Source organism: Sparus aurata, chromosome 19 (genome assembly GCF_900880675.1).
Source record: "Sparus aurata chromosome 19, fSpaAur1.1, whole genome shotgun sequence".
In the NCBI taxonomy this organism is placed as follows: Eukaryota; Metazoa; Chordata; class Actinopteri; order Spariformes; family Sparidae; genus Sparus; species Sparus aurata.
In genome coordinates this window covers 20924024-20936034 of record NC_044205.1, presented here as the reverse complement: position 1 = coordinate 20936034, position 12011 = coordinate 20924024, and the positions used below count along the sequence as shown (strand labels likewise).

General features: G+C 41.5%; 1 protein-coding gene across 3 annotated transcripts in view; it reads right to left on the bottom strand.

Moving 5' to 3' along the window:
* dlgap1b (discs, large (Drosophila) homolog-associated protein 1b) overlaps positions 1 to 7249 on the bottom strand; it is a 102796-nt gene extending 95547 nt beyond the window's left edge. For 2 of the 3 annotated variants that reach the window (XM_030398510.1, XM_030398511.1), the window contains exon 1: positions 6931 to 7244. The gene's annotated coding sequence lies outside the window, so the exon portion shown is untranslated. Of the gene's footprint in view, positions 1 to 6930 lie in introns of all 3 variants that reach the window. The other variant, XM_030398508.1, reaches the window with a different exon arrangement.
* Between the last annotated feature and the right edge of the window lie 4762 nt (positions 7250 to 12011).

Here is a 12011-nt window from a genome sequence, read left to right as displayed (position 1 = left end):
AAGCGAGCAAAAGTGAACAAGAGAACCTTTTATGGAAAATCGTTTCAAAAGCAAGGCTGCAATTTGACTTTGATGAAGTTTTATAAAGGTCAGAAATAGAGCTTCACTACATTGCACATTGGGAATGTTCCTGAGTCAGATCAGTCATGGCCAAAGTTTTGTTTGTCCTTGGAGGGTAGTTCAGTTCATCAAATACCAAAGATATCAAAATGTGCTTTTAAGTTTCAGGGTGGATATGATTGCATCACAAATTATGACAAGATCCAGATCTGAAGAGCAGCCAAATGTAATGGCAGATGGTAGGTTTTAAGTCTCTGTAAAGTAGATTCAAAGCAAGTATAGAGGACAGGATTGCCTATTTACTGTAGATTTCATTCCTGACTAAGAGGGTCCTGTATTTGGGAATATTATATATATATATATATATATATATATATATATATATATATATATATATATATATATATATATATATATATATATCTATATATATATATATATATATATATATATATATATATATATATATATATATATATATATATATATATATATATATATATATATTTCAATCCCACTGTAAGATGGGTCTCATGCTTTTTTCTATTCCTGCTATTTTCTTATATCAATTTTATTATTTTGTTGGTTTTTTTTAACCCTATTTCCCTTTTGGTAATGTCTTCTGCATGATCCTGGAACCTTGTGAAAATCTACCTCTTTATTCGTTTGCCTTGGACATAATATCAACATTGGTGCTGCAACATACAACCATGCAAAAGGCCCATTTTGCACTGAGTGTTTACAGCTAGATGCTTATTTATATAACACCTGTCCATGGGAGGTAGACAGCTGCCAAGTATTTTTCAAAAAAATTAAAAATTAATTAAAAAGATGAGAATGCAAAAGATGCAAAAAGGATGAAAGAAAGAATTTCTTACAGATTACACACATGTTGTCAAGATTAAGTATAACTCATCTTATTGTTATAGCTTTTCTGTTACAGTTTTTTGCATATGTTTGAGGTAAGTGAAGAGAAACAGCAAGTAATCAAGATATATTACTGATACTTGGATTCCGTTATTGACTACATTTTAACAGGTAATTAGTAACTGTATTGGCATATATTTCTAAAGTAACCCTCCCGACCCTGCTTACACAGCAAGTAAAACAACATTGAAAAAGTATTTTGTAGCAGCTTCTTCATTTCTCTCTCTATTTCTCTCAGTTTGCTGAGCACATAATGACTGTATGCTTGTTAATCTCTCTGTACATTTGGTTTGGCAAACTGAGAGCTATTCCCCACCATCAGAGTTAATCTCCTTGGACTGTATGTGCACGTATATTTAGTCGACAGACTTGAATTTGATTCATGGAATCCATTCAGAATGAGACGAAGCAACAATGTCCAATACTCATATTACTGTATGTATTAATAATGACTTCTGTATAATTACACTAGGCTTTAAACTAACCTACGCACTGCAAAAAACCTTAAAATGGAGAGAGCAGTCAGTGTGCAGTTTGCGTAACAGATAACTGACTGATCAGACAGCTAGAAGCAGGTAAATCCTGATGATGATGAGATCCGCATGTATATGTGTGTCCATATCCTACTATTCTCTCTCCACGATAGGAAATAATGTCAATACTTATTAGATTGGAAGCAATCCACTGCTGAACCACAAGTCTGTTTTAATCCAGTGTGAGCCTCCAAACCACAAATGTGTTTCTCACAGACATTATTGTTGGTATCAGTTCTGCAGGTGACCACACACACCACCACCATACTTCATTTGAACCATCAAGAGAGAGAGACTATTATCTCTGGAATGACTTCTTCCAAGACGAGGTACTTGTTTTGTCTATATATTCCCCCATTCAACCACTGGCCATCTGTTGAGAATACCAGAATATACAGCTATCAATAAGACAGTTAAAACAAGCCAGTCAACTAGTGGTTTGTGTTCAGAATGGCAACAATAATGGGATGCGTGCACCAGACACCAGTTCAGTAACACTTGAAAATTGCTTAGCATTCAGCAGCTGATTCCAGCACAGAAAGGGATATGCATCTTTACTGAGAGAGAGAGGGAGAGTGTACAGGCAGTCCTCCCCAGTGTCTGGCCGAAGGTCTCCCTGGTGGATTATGTTACCCAACAATGGCAGTGGCCTTTCACAGTCGGAGCATGCTCCAATAGCTGGAAGGCATACAAACATGCCTCTCTCTCCCATCAGGATTGACATTGTCCCCTGGCAAATGCAGGTCTACAGTATGTCTTTATATTTACAAATGAGTGCCCCAGTTTCTGATGAAAGGCAAATAAAAAGCAGGCTATCGCACCAAAGCATTTCAACACAGCAGCCTGTGGCACGGATGGCATCACACACGTAACGAGACCCAGTATCACTGCGTGCACCCAGAGACAGAAAAGGTGAGACGGCTGTGGCTGCTGGCATCACCCAGCTTATCACTCAAATAACAAATAGCACAACTTTTTTAGTCACATCTACAGAATGTCTGATAGAGACCGTTGTTTGCTTTTACAGCTGCCGTTCCACACACATTTAGAAAAACAGTTTCTTACAGTTTGTCTTAACGCATCACTATCTCTTCAAAGTTCTGTCAAGCCTCCTGACTTGTTCATCAGTCATGCAACCCAGTCACGTCAATCTGCTTGCAAAATAACACAAATTTATACTTAGTCAAAAAATGTCATCTGTGCAGGTGAAGCTCCAATCTATCCTATTAACTTCTATTGAGAGCCGATCAATAGTCATGTGGCATTGTGGTCATGGAACCAAAAACAGACATGAAACGGTCACACTTTGGTTACGTTAAGGCAACAAAAATACGTAATTGGACTTAGAAGGATGACTTTACAGATGTGATGTACTGTAGGTTTAGTTTACGTTTAACTTTGGAATGTAACTTAAAAGGGCTCTGTGGAACGGTGTTGTGCTGGAAGCCAGTCATTGGTTTATGTTACTGGTAGCTACTGCTACTCTCTGAAGCTGAGAGAGGCTCTGACAACAGGCACTCGAGAAAGGTGTCCTTCACATAGAAATCCACAGTCCAGCAGCATTTAAGAAAATAAACAAATTGTGCACAGGCTTGTACAGGCATCCCAGAGAGACGGGGAAGGTCTTATTTTTCATGTCACATTACAATCTTCTCATATATGGCCAATAAAAAAGTGATTAAAACATTAAACTGCTGCAAATAGCTTCAGAGAGCCCGTTTAAAGCAAGACAACGTTGACTTTTGGTTTCAGACAGGACACAGACACCAGTCTCCTGGGTGACAGTCCTGACTTTTCAATCAATGCTAACATCCATCCTAATTGGACTTCCTCACTCGTTATACTGCACGCAAAATTTAATGTTTTAATTGGAGGCAGATTAAGGCTGCTGGTCAAGACAGAAGCATTGACAGAACTGTGGAGAGATTAAACTATATAAACAGTGTCTATAAATGTTTGTAGAGACACAATATCAACAGAGAGAGAGAGAGAGAAAGAGAGAGAGAGAGAGCCTGAGGCACAGACTGTAGTAAGTCCTGCAGGCATGAAGGGAAGCTGTAATGGTAAACAACAGTCTTCATCAGACATTCAATAGATGTGACTAAAAAGCTGCTGAACGGACAGAAATCCCTCAGCAGAATACTGTATGTGCTGCAAAGTGACCTCATCAGTAACTATAATGTACTTGACCTCATGCTGCAGTCGCAGAACAATATCTTGGTAATCGTTTCAACCCCTAAATAAATTATACTTGTCAATGAAGTCAAAGGGACAGATAAATGAACATGTGCTGACGTTAAGGTTTAAATCCTTCGGAGCAGAAAGTGATTTTTCACAGCTTAAAACTCCTCAAAAGGCAGATAATCTCAGAGGAGCGGGATTAGTAAAAAGTATTCGAGCACTGAGTCTATGTTCATTCAGTGTGAGTATCAATCTACCCGGGTACAGTGAGGCTTATTTCATAGGCAGTGAGACACACACACACACACACACACACACACACACACACACACACACACACACACACACACACACTCCTCATGAGGGCCTGTAGTTTTCAGTGAATACAGGCTTTACAAAGATCTTCAGCTCTCTCTCAACCTCACAGTTACGTGCACAAAAACACGGTTCTCCACTGGCTTCCCCGAGGTAGCTCACAGCTTGTTTCTCCCAAAAAAAAAAAAAAAAGAAAGAATCCACAGTAGAAATCAAATTGGCCTGTTTATGGCTCCCATACGGCCAATCTCAGCAGCTAAGAGCGCCGGAAAAGTGCGCAGGATAAGATTACAGGACTGGTGCCGGAGCGCTTGAAGAGTTCCCTCAAGCCAAACTAGTAAGTGTTATTGGTGCGAGAGAGAGAGACAGAGAGAGATGCCTTGGAAACAGGAGATGTCCTGTTCTTCTAAGCGAACTGCTGAAGACGTAGTGGGACCGGACAGGGCTGCGCTCAGGAGAACAGTGCAGAGTAATTAAAATTCAACAAAGAAAAGAACACTGCCTGGAACTACGGCACATTCGAGAATACCGCTATAGCTGACTCATCATCGCTTTCATCCACAACCATCATTACGACGCGACTGTGACTTCTGGCCCTCCAAAATAAAACCTGAGGGGGACATGCTACGAGTAACAGCTCTGTCATCGCTGTGCATTGCAAAATCTCCTTTGCCGTCATCATCCCTTATTTTTATTGTAATCCCTCGGGGGTCTTGGAAAGCAATATTTGTGCCACTAGTAGTCTAAGCCTCCTTCTGCCCTCCAGGCTGCTCACATCTGATGGTCCTTTTTTAATTTCATTTTAATTTCAGGCTTCCATGGCTTCAAAGACGAGCTCAAAAACAGAACAGCAAACACACAAATAGGGCCATTTGGACTGCCTGCGATGACACATTTGGGTCCGGACAGCATTATCTGCATAATTACATGGCAAAGCCAGACTTGCTTGGTATGGAAGGAGAAGTGTGAAAAAATAGACAGAGATTTTAAAATATTCAGCAGCCCTCATCTCTTCTTGAAAGCATCCTTAATATTCCGCTGGCAGCTTGTGGAAAGCGAAGCGGCTGAGGTGGTGTTTGCAGGTATTTTGTGGCAGAGCAGATCTCATCGCGTTTTCAACCAAAAGTGGCGCTGCGTGGTTCAGCAATAGCACAACAAAACAGGCCGGGGCAGGATAAGCCCTCGGCTAATTGATGGGTATAAAAAAAAGAGTCAAAAAAGAAACTCAAGTCAGGTTTTTCTTATAATCTCTCCATCTGTGAGGTGAGTGAGACATATGAAAATGAAGCCGGAGGAAGCTGCAACAGCTGATAAAGACAAAAAGGAAGTTAATGAAGCCCAGGCACAGGGTTGAGAGTTCAACGCTCAGTCCTGCATCATCTGTCAGGCAATGAGAAAAAGGCAGCTAATGATCGCTCCAACAGTCGTATGAAGCCACTGCAGTCAGTCATTGGAGCGAGATGCAGAGGGTCTCTTATGGGGGGGAGGGGATGGGAAGGGGAGCAGCAGCACTAGATTCTGGGGCCTTGTGTTTAACAAGGAAAGCGTGGACTTTTATGGTTTAAGGAAGTGACACAGGCACCAATGCAAGATCAACAGATTGTGGGACTATTCGCTGTTTCTTTGAGATAAGGGGACACGAAAAAATGTCTGCCTTGCAGTGCCTTTCACTCGGAGCCGGCAAGGAAAAGGGAGATAAAGACAAGAGAAGGGGAGTCATTAAAATTGCCTCTTATTCTGCAGCGCATTAGCCCAAATCTGGAGGATCAGTCGGTTCAGTCAATATTCACATTCCTGTATTATTTTCAGGAGGTTGGTAACAGCTTTTTCTTTCAGTCTCGGTTGACCTCGTAGCCTTGATCCCTTACTATCGTCCTTGAATTGTGCTCCGAGTCAGAATAACAATTGGCTCCGTGCCCCCTTCACACACATACAAACAGCAATAATTACACAGCCTATTCTAAGTAGCACATCATTTTCATCCACAGCAGGAGCCATTAACACAGCTTTTATTCCGGTACGACCAACTGCTTTACATCAGACGAGTGATCCATTCACATCACGGCTGGAGTTAGTGCAGAGAGTAATTTACAGATGTAATGTCGCTCGCTGCTACTTGTGGCAGCGTTTTTAATGGCCCGAGATCACACATTCAGTCTGGGTGGGGGTGGGCAGTGGCAGTGCTGTCTGTGCAGAACCACATGCAACACCGAAACCAAAATTTCCAAGGAGGCTGGGTTAGACACATAGAGCAGATTGACAAGGCTGTAAGAGAAAGTGCCCCAGCAGCCATCAGTGGTCTACAGCCCTGCAAGGCTTCAGATAAACACCTCAGAGCCCAGAGAATTATTTGATGGCACATGTTCTGCTGGTCATAACTGGACCCTGGTCCCACAAGTGGCAGCTCAGATTTGTCCTTTGCTTCCAGTGTTAAAATAATAGTAATAATAATAAAGCAATAGAGGAGGAAATTTCTGCATGTTGTCCTCTCAAGATGCATTTTTTTTTTTTTTTTTTGCAGACGTTGTTTCTTCCAGACGCATGAATTAGACTGACTGGATATTTTACCCCCTTTGCCTCATCATGGTCACTTACCACAGCAAGAGGGGGGGGGGGGACGCAGTCTATAAACTTTGCTTAAATGAATTACATAATCTCTTCAAGTGTCTGTGATTATAGGAAAAGTTATGGAAACGTTAAAAAAAAAAAAACATGCACAATGTGACAACATGACACCCAGGGCTGCACAGTGAGGAAGGGTGGTGGGGGGAAAGAAAAAAGTGCCTGTTTTCATTGAAGAGATGCGTCTGTTTTGAACGACGACAAGTGCGAACACATCCTCGCTGCAGAATGAATGAATGAATGAAACGAGGAAGAAAAACCCAAACAATTTGCGCATTTTGCCCCCTCTTACCTTGTCAACACAGGAGAGTGGCCGTCCGAGAGTCGCCCTCGAGAGTAAATCCCCTGAATTTTTTCCCCCTTCTGAAATCGCCTTGAGAAGAAGAGCACAAAGTCGGGGATGGTGATCATACAGGACGTCACTTGGATGGTAAGGTCCCACACACTGTACTATCTTCCTGTATCGCTCCGTCTGCGGGGCTGCAGAGGCTTCACTGAACGTATGAAACAGCGCTTCACATGAACGGGGAGAGGGAAAGCCCGGCATGGAGTCTCGCCGTTGCGGATCCCTCCTGCAAGCGGCACCGTCATCCCAGTCCAGACACTTTAAATTACATAATCCTGCACAACTTTAAAGAAAAGAAATACGACTTTAGTTACGTCACTTCACGTCAATATGGTGATATGTATATTTATAACTTAAGTATACGTTTTCTGCTGTTACCGATAAAAAAAAATATCCCCCAGTGGTCCCAGCAGGTGCACTTAATTAATAATGAACTCATGTAGGCACTGAGGCTAAAGGCTAGCGGCTAATGGCTAGTCTTGGATTAGCTTATTTCCTGTCATTCAGCTCCTAGCTAAATAGCAACCAGGAATAGTGACTGTGTGTATGAGGTTGTTTAAAAAAATATATATATTAACAATAAAAATTTACCAGAATTTCTTTCACTGATTTCAACCACACCTCTCTGACAGCTAAGCAAGCTAACAGCCTAGCTAAGTGGACTTCAGCTAGCTAGGGGCTGAAAAACGGCTCGTCTTAGGTTAGCTTATTTCCTGTTATTCTGCTCCTAGCTAAATAGCAGGAATAGTGAGACCAGCGTGTTTTGACCTGTGTGCCAGAAAATATTAAAACATATATGAAAAAATAAAACAATAAAAACTTACTTGCATCTCTTTCAACTGATTTCAAATACACCTCCCTGACAACAGAGTAAGCTAGTAGCCTAGCGAAGTGGACTTAGCGGAGTATCACCAACTAGTCTATTCTGATCATTTATTGTTCACTTTTATTTATTTTATAAAAAGAATGGTTAAAATTACCTGATTCCAGCTTCTTATATGTGAAGGTTTCTGTTTTCTTTTCCTCCTCCAGGACAGGAAACTGAATATCTTAAGGTTGTGGACAAAACGAGACGGTCGCCATTTTGGGCTTCACAGTAATATATTGCACCATTGTCTGACATTTTATAAGCCAAACAACTAAGTATTTACTTACTTTATTAATAAATGTAGATGTATTGATTTATTGATTTATTTTTAATGGTAAAAAATCAATCACAATTTTTAAGCCTACTGTACATGAGAGGAAATGACCTTAAAGGGCTCATAAAACTGAAAAAAAGAAACATATCCTGATTACTTTCCGTTACTTATGGATGAATTCAACACCAAACATGCAAATAAAGACTAGGGAAAATAAATATCAATATGAGGGCTTTGATTTATAACAAGCGTCCGGTTTCGATTTATTGTGCATAGTTACAGAATAGTATATCATCTTTTATTTTGAAATTGTTATCCTGTTTGCAATCCCCTCTTTCACTTTTGTATCTGTAATCTAATTAAATTTTTTTCCTTAAGTTTTACCAGACTACAGTTTTTTTTTTGTATCCTGATTACCAAATCCTGTTACATGTATTCTATTACTCCCCAAACCTCAGTGTGTTTTTTTTCCGTCAAATTAAAAAATATATATTTTCAATTCAATGGAAAGTTATTTAATTTAACCCACTTCTGCATTCTCCATTTCTCCTATAATTGTACTCATGACGCAACTGGGCTGCAAAATAATAGATAGTAGGACATCGTGACATTCGTGTCAAGGAGTGTGAGGACAGTTTTTGTGCGGATCCAACATTTGTCCTCGGTCAGCAACACACACGTACGCAAAAGAAAGGCTGCAGAGGCCGTTGTGCAACACAGTGCGCGCAGGCAGATCACACAGACTTCTCACATCACTCTGTCTCTCTGTAGCAGTGATACTGAAGAATGACTGGAGGCTACTCTGCTGGGAGATGGCGAGAACCAGCAAACCAGCCAGGGCCTCTGCTCTGTGCCTGCCAGGCTGCCTGGATCTAATAACAAGCTTGCATACTTCAGTAGCATAACCCTGGCAACAGGAGGAGCAGCAGCAGATTGAACCGGCTGTAGGCTTACTGCTGAGCGTCAGTATGGACTTTAAACAAAATACGTATTTAAACTCTGATTTGGATGTGTCGCCGCGCAAGAGAATCGCTCCATTGAGACATTATCAGGGGGATTTACAGCGGCCGGAGGCGTTTTCATCAACCGGCAATGAACAATTTATTGGTGGCGTTCAGTCAATTAAGGCATTCCCTGAAAGTGTCGAGGAAATCAATATTTTCTCCCTTGACGTAACGCGTAAAGAGAGGCAGGGAGAAAAAAAGAAAATAAACAGAGGATTAATGAGTGGCCACACTTGCACTGTATGCAAATAAGATTGATTTAGAGTGTTGCCGGTGGAGCGTTATTAATGAACTGAGGCGACCAGTCATAGCAGACTGTGCTAATTTTGACCAAATTGGCGAGTTTTCTCTCCCTTTGACTTGATTGTAATGGATTAATCTCCACTGATCCCAGCGCGATGACGGATTTTTCTTCGGGGGGTAACAACTCAATTGGCTCGCTGCAGTAAATCTCTGAGAGCAACAAGCACTGCCATCCACAAGGCTTAAACATGGAGGGTGTGTATGTGTGTCTTTAAGATTAAGTAAAATTCAAATTAAAGACTGTCTTCTTTTGTGTGTGTGTGTGTGTGTGTGTGTGGTGTCTTTAAGGGATCCTGTGCTGGTGCATTGAGTCCCCCAGGAAGCAAATGTGTGATGTTGTTTTGCGTCACAGCATCTTGAAGTACAGTACATTCGTGATGCAAGCCAAGACGTCACACTGTGTCAAACTGTTCGGCTCTCTAGAGGCTGAGAAACGGGGAAAAAAAATACACAAATGCACTCGTTGATATCACATAAAATCCTCTGAACCTATAAATCCCTAAGGTGGTCCGTCAATTCACACTGAGCAGAAATGGGAATGCGATTAAGAAATGTAGCTGAAAAACGATCGCTTTATTTTAAATCCATGTTTGAACACATTTCAGATTAAGTGTGGGTGACTGCGAGCATTTGCATTGACAATCCGGTTTGTGGCTGTAGTCCAGTCCACGTGTTACCCCTCTCTCTGGCTCAACATGCAACAGCCAGCTATTTATTAATAATTCATACCAAAAGGAGGTAGTTGCAAACATATGAAAGATGACACAGAGAGTGCAAAGTAACCATTGGCTTAATTTGTGCTCACAGTTCCCGTTAAATCACACTTTGGCGGTTTGTCAGAGCCCTAAACTCTGCAGCTCCCTTTGCAAAAGAACTTTAAGGAGCCATTGTGCTGCATGTCACTCTTGTGTAAATGTACATTTCTTCAACACATCCTGCGTGTGGTTTACATACATTGCCTCTCAACAGAATAATCTTGTGGTTTGTAATTGCACTGCAATTTATTTGATTAATCAGATTCATGCGGCTGGCAGATGAAGCTCAAGCCCCTATTAATGTGAATTATTAATCATTCCACATGCATCATTAAAAATTCTGCTGATGCTGCCATAGCGGTGACAGCCTTCTGACAGTGCGAGCTTAATGAGCATGTTTATAAATGATAGCAAAACATCAAATAACACTTTTTTTGCCCGCCAAGATGAATGTTGCGTGTAGAATGAAGGACTGTGAATTGCATAACATGTTTAAAAAAAAAAAAGGGAAAAAAAAAGGGCAAACTCATGTTTTCGATGTCACCAACAGCTTCAGCTTCACCTTTCCATCCTTCTTTCCACCGTCGCTCACCTTTCTTCTCTCCGCTTCTCTCAGAACAATTTCAGACTTGAGGGATTAGCAGATCCCGGCTACGAGGCGTGGCTGGATGAAATCAGTTTCACTGGATGGGAGTACCGTGAGCACGTTCCCACCCAGCACTTTTCGATCGATGCTCGTGAAATGGCCCAGAGGGACATCTGCAGCCCTTTGATGTTCCCTTGAAGACTATCGCTTTTTCGACTTGATTTAATACAGGCCCTCTTATTGTCTCGACGCAAATGAATTCCCTGCCTGAAAAGCGACATATAAACATCTAATTTCAACCTTGTCGTGCGTGTGCATATTTTTAATGTAAAGAGCAGATGGTGCAAGCGCGCCAGAACATGCTGCATTTTCTAATTGCTCAATTAATGATACACAGCTTTTGAGCCCAGGAAAACCACAACTCATTACACGTCGTCATGCATGTGTCCGTTCACATGAAAGTGCCAAGCTAATTAAAGTGGAGACTGTAAGACACGTATGTTGTTTACTGTATGACTTCAGTTTATTCAGCAGCCATCCAAACACTAGTAGAAGTACTAAGAATAGAAATGGCATTGAGGCTGAATAATTCAGACGCAGGGGGTGGAATACACAACGAGTGTTTCCATGAGGCCGGGAAAAAGAAAAGCTTTAGAAACGCTGATATCACAACAACATATTGCCCTCACTAAAGAAGCTGTTTGCGCGCTTGCATCTATTTGTTAAGTGAGTGTGTGTGTGTGGCCAGGGCCTGGTCTGAAAAGGGCCAGGGGACACTTTTACACAAGGATGAACTACTCATATCGCGGTCGTCTGTGGAGCGAGTTCATCCAGATGCACTTAGTGAAAAAACTTGATGAGTGGTGAAGTCTCAAGAATACACGGGTCTACAATTCCCACCGTCCGTAGGCTTTTTACAGTACAGTGTAATTTTTTTATGTGAACCCTGTGAACCCCTGCAGACCAGCTGGGGTCCAACACATCTCTGTTCACCCACAGGGCTTTTTAAAATCTGCCTCTTCATCCTCCAGAACAGGACACGCAGCGCTTACACTCCCATTTCCAGTGTGACATTCCTTCTCTATAGGACGTGTTCTCTTCACACTTCCCTAAACTTTACAGAAGAAAATTCATAGCCAAGCATTAATATTGAACAGGACAAGCGAGGAAAAGTAAAGCGGTTGCCTGTCGGTGCAGCGGCTGAGCGAGATCGAACAAGATTTTCGGATTAAGGCGC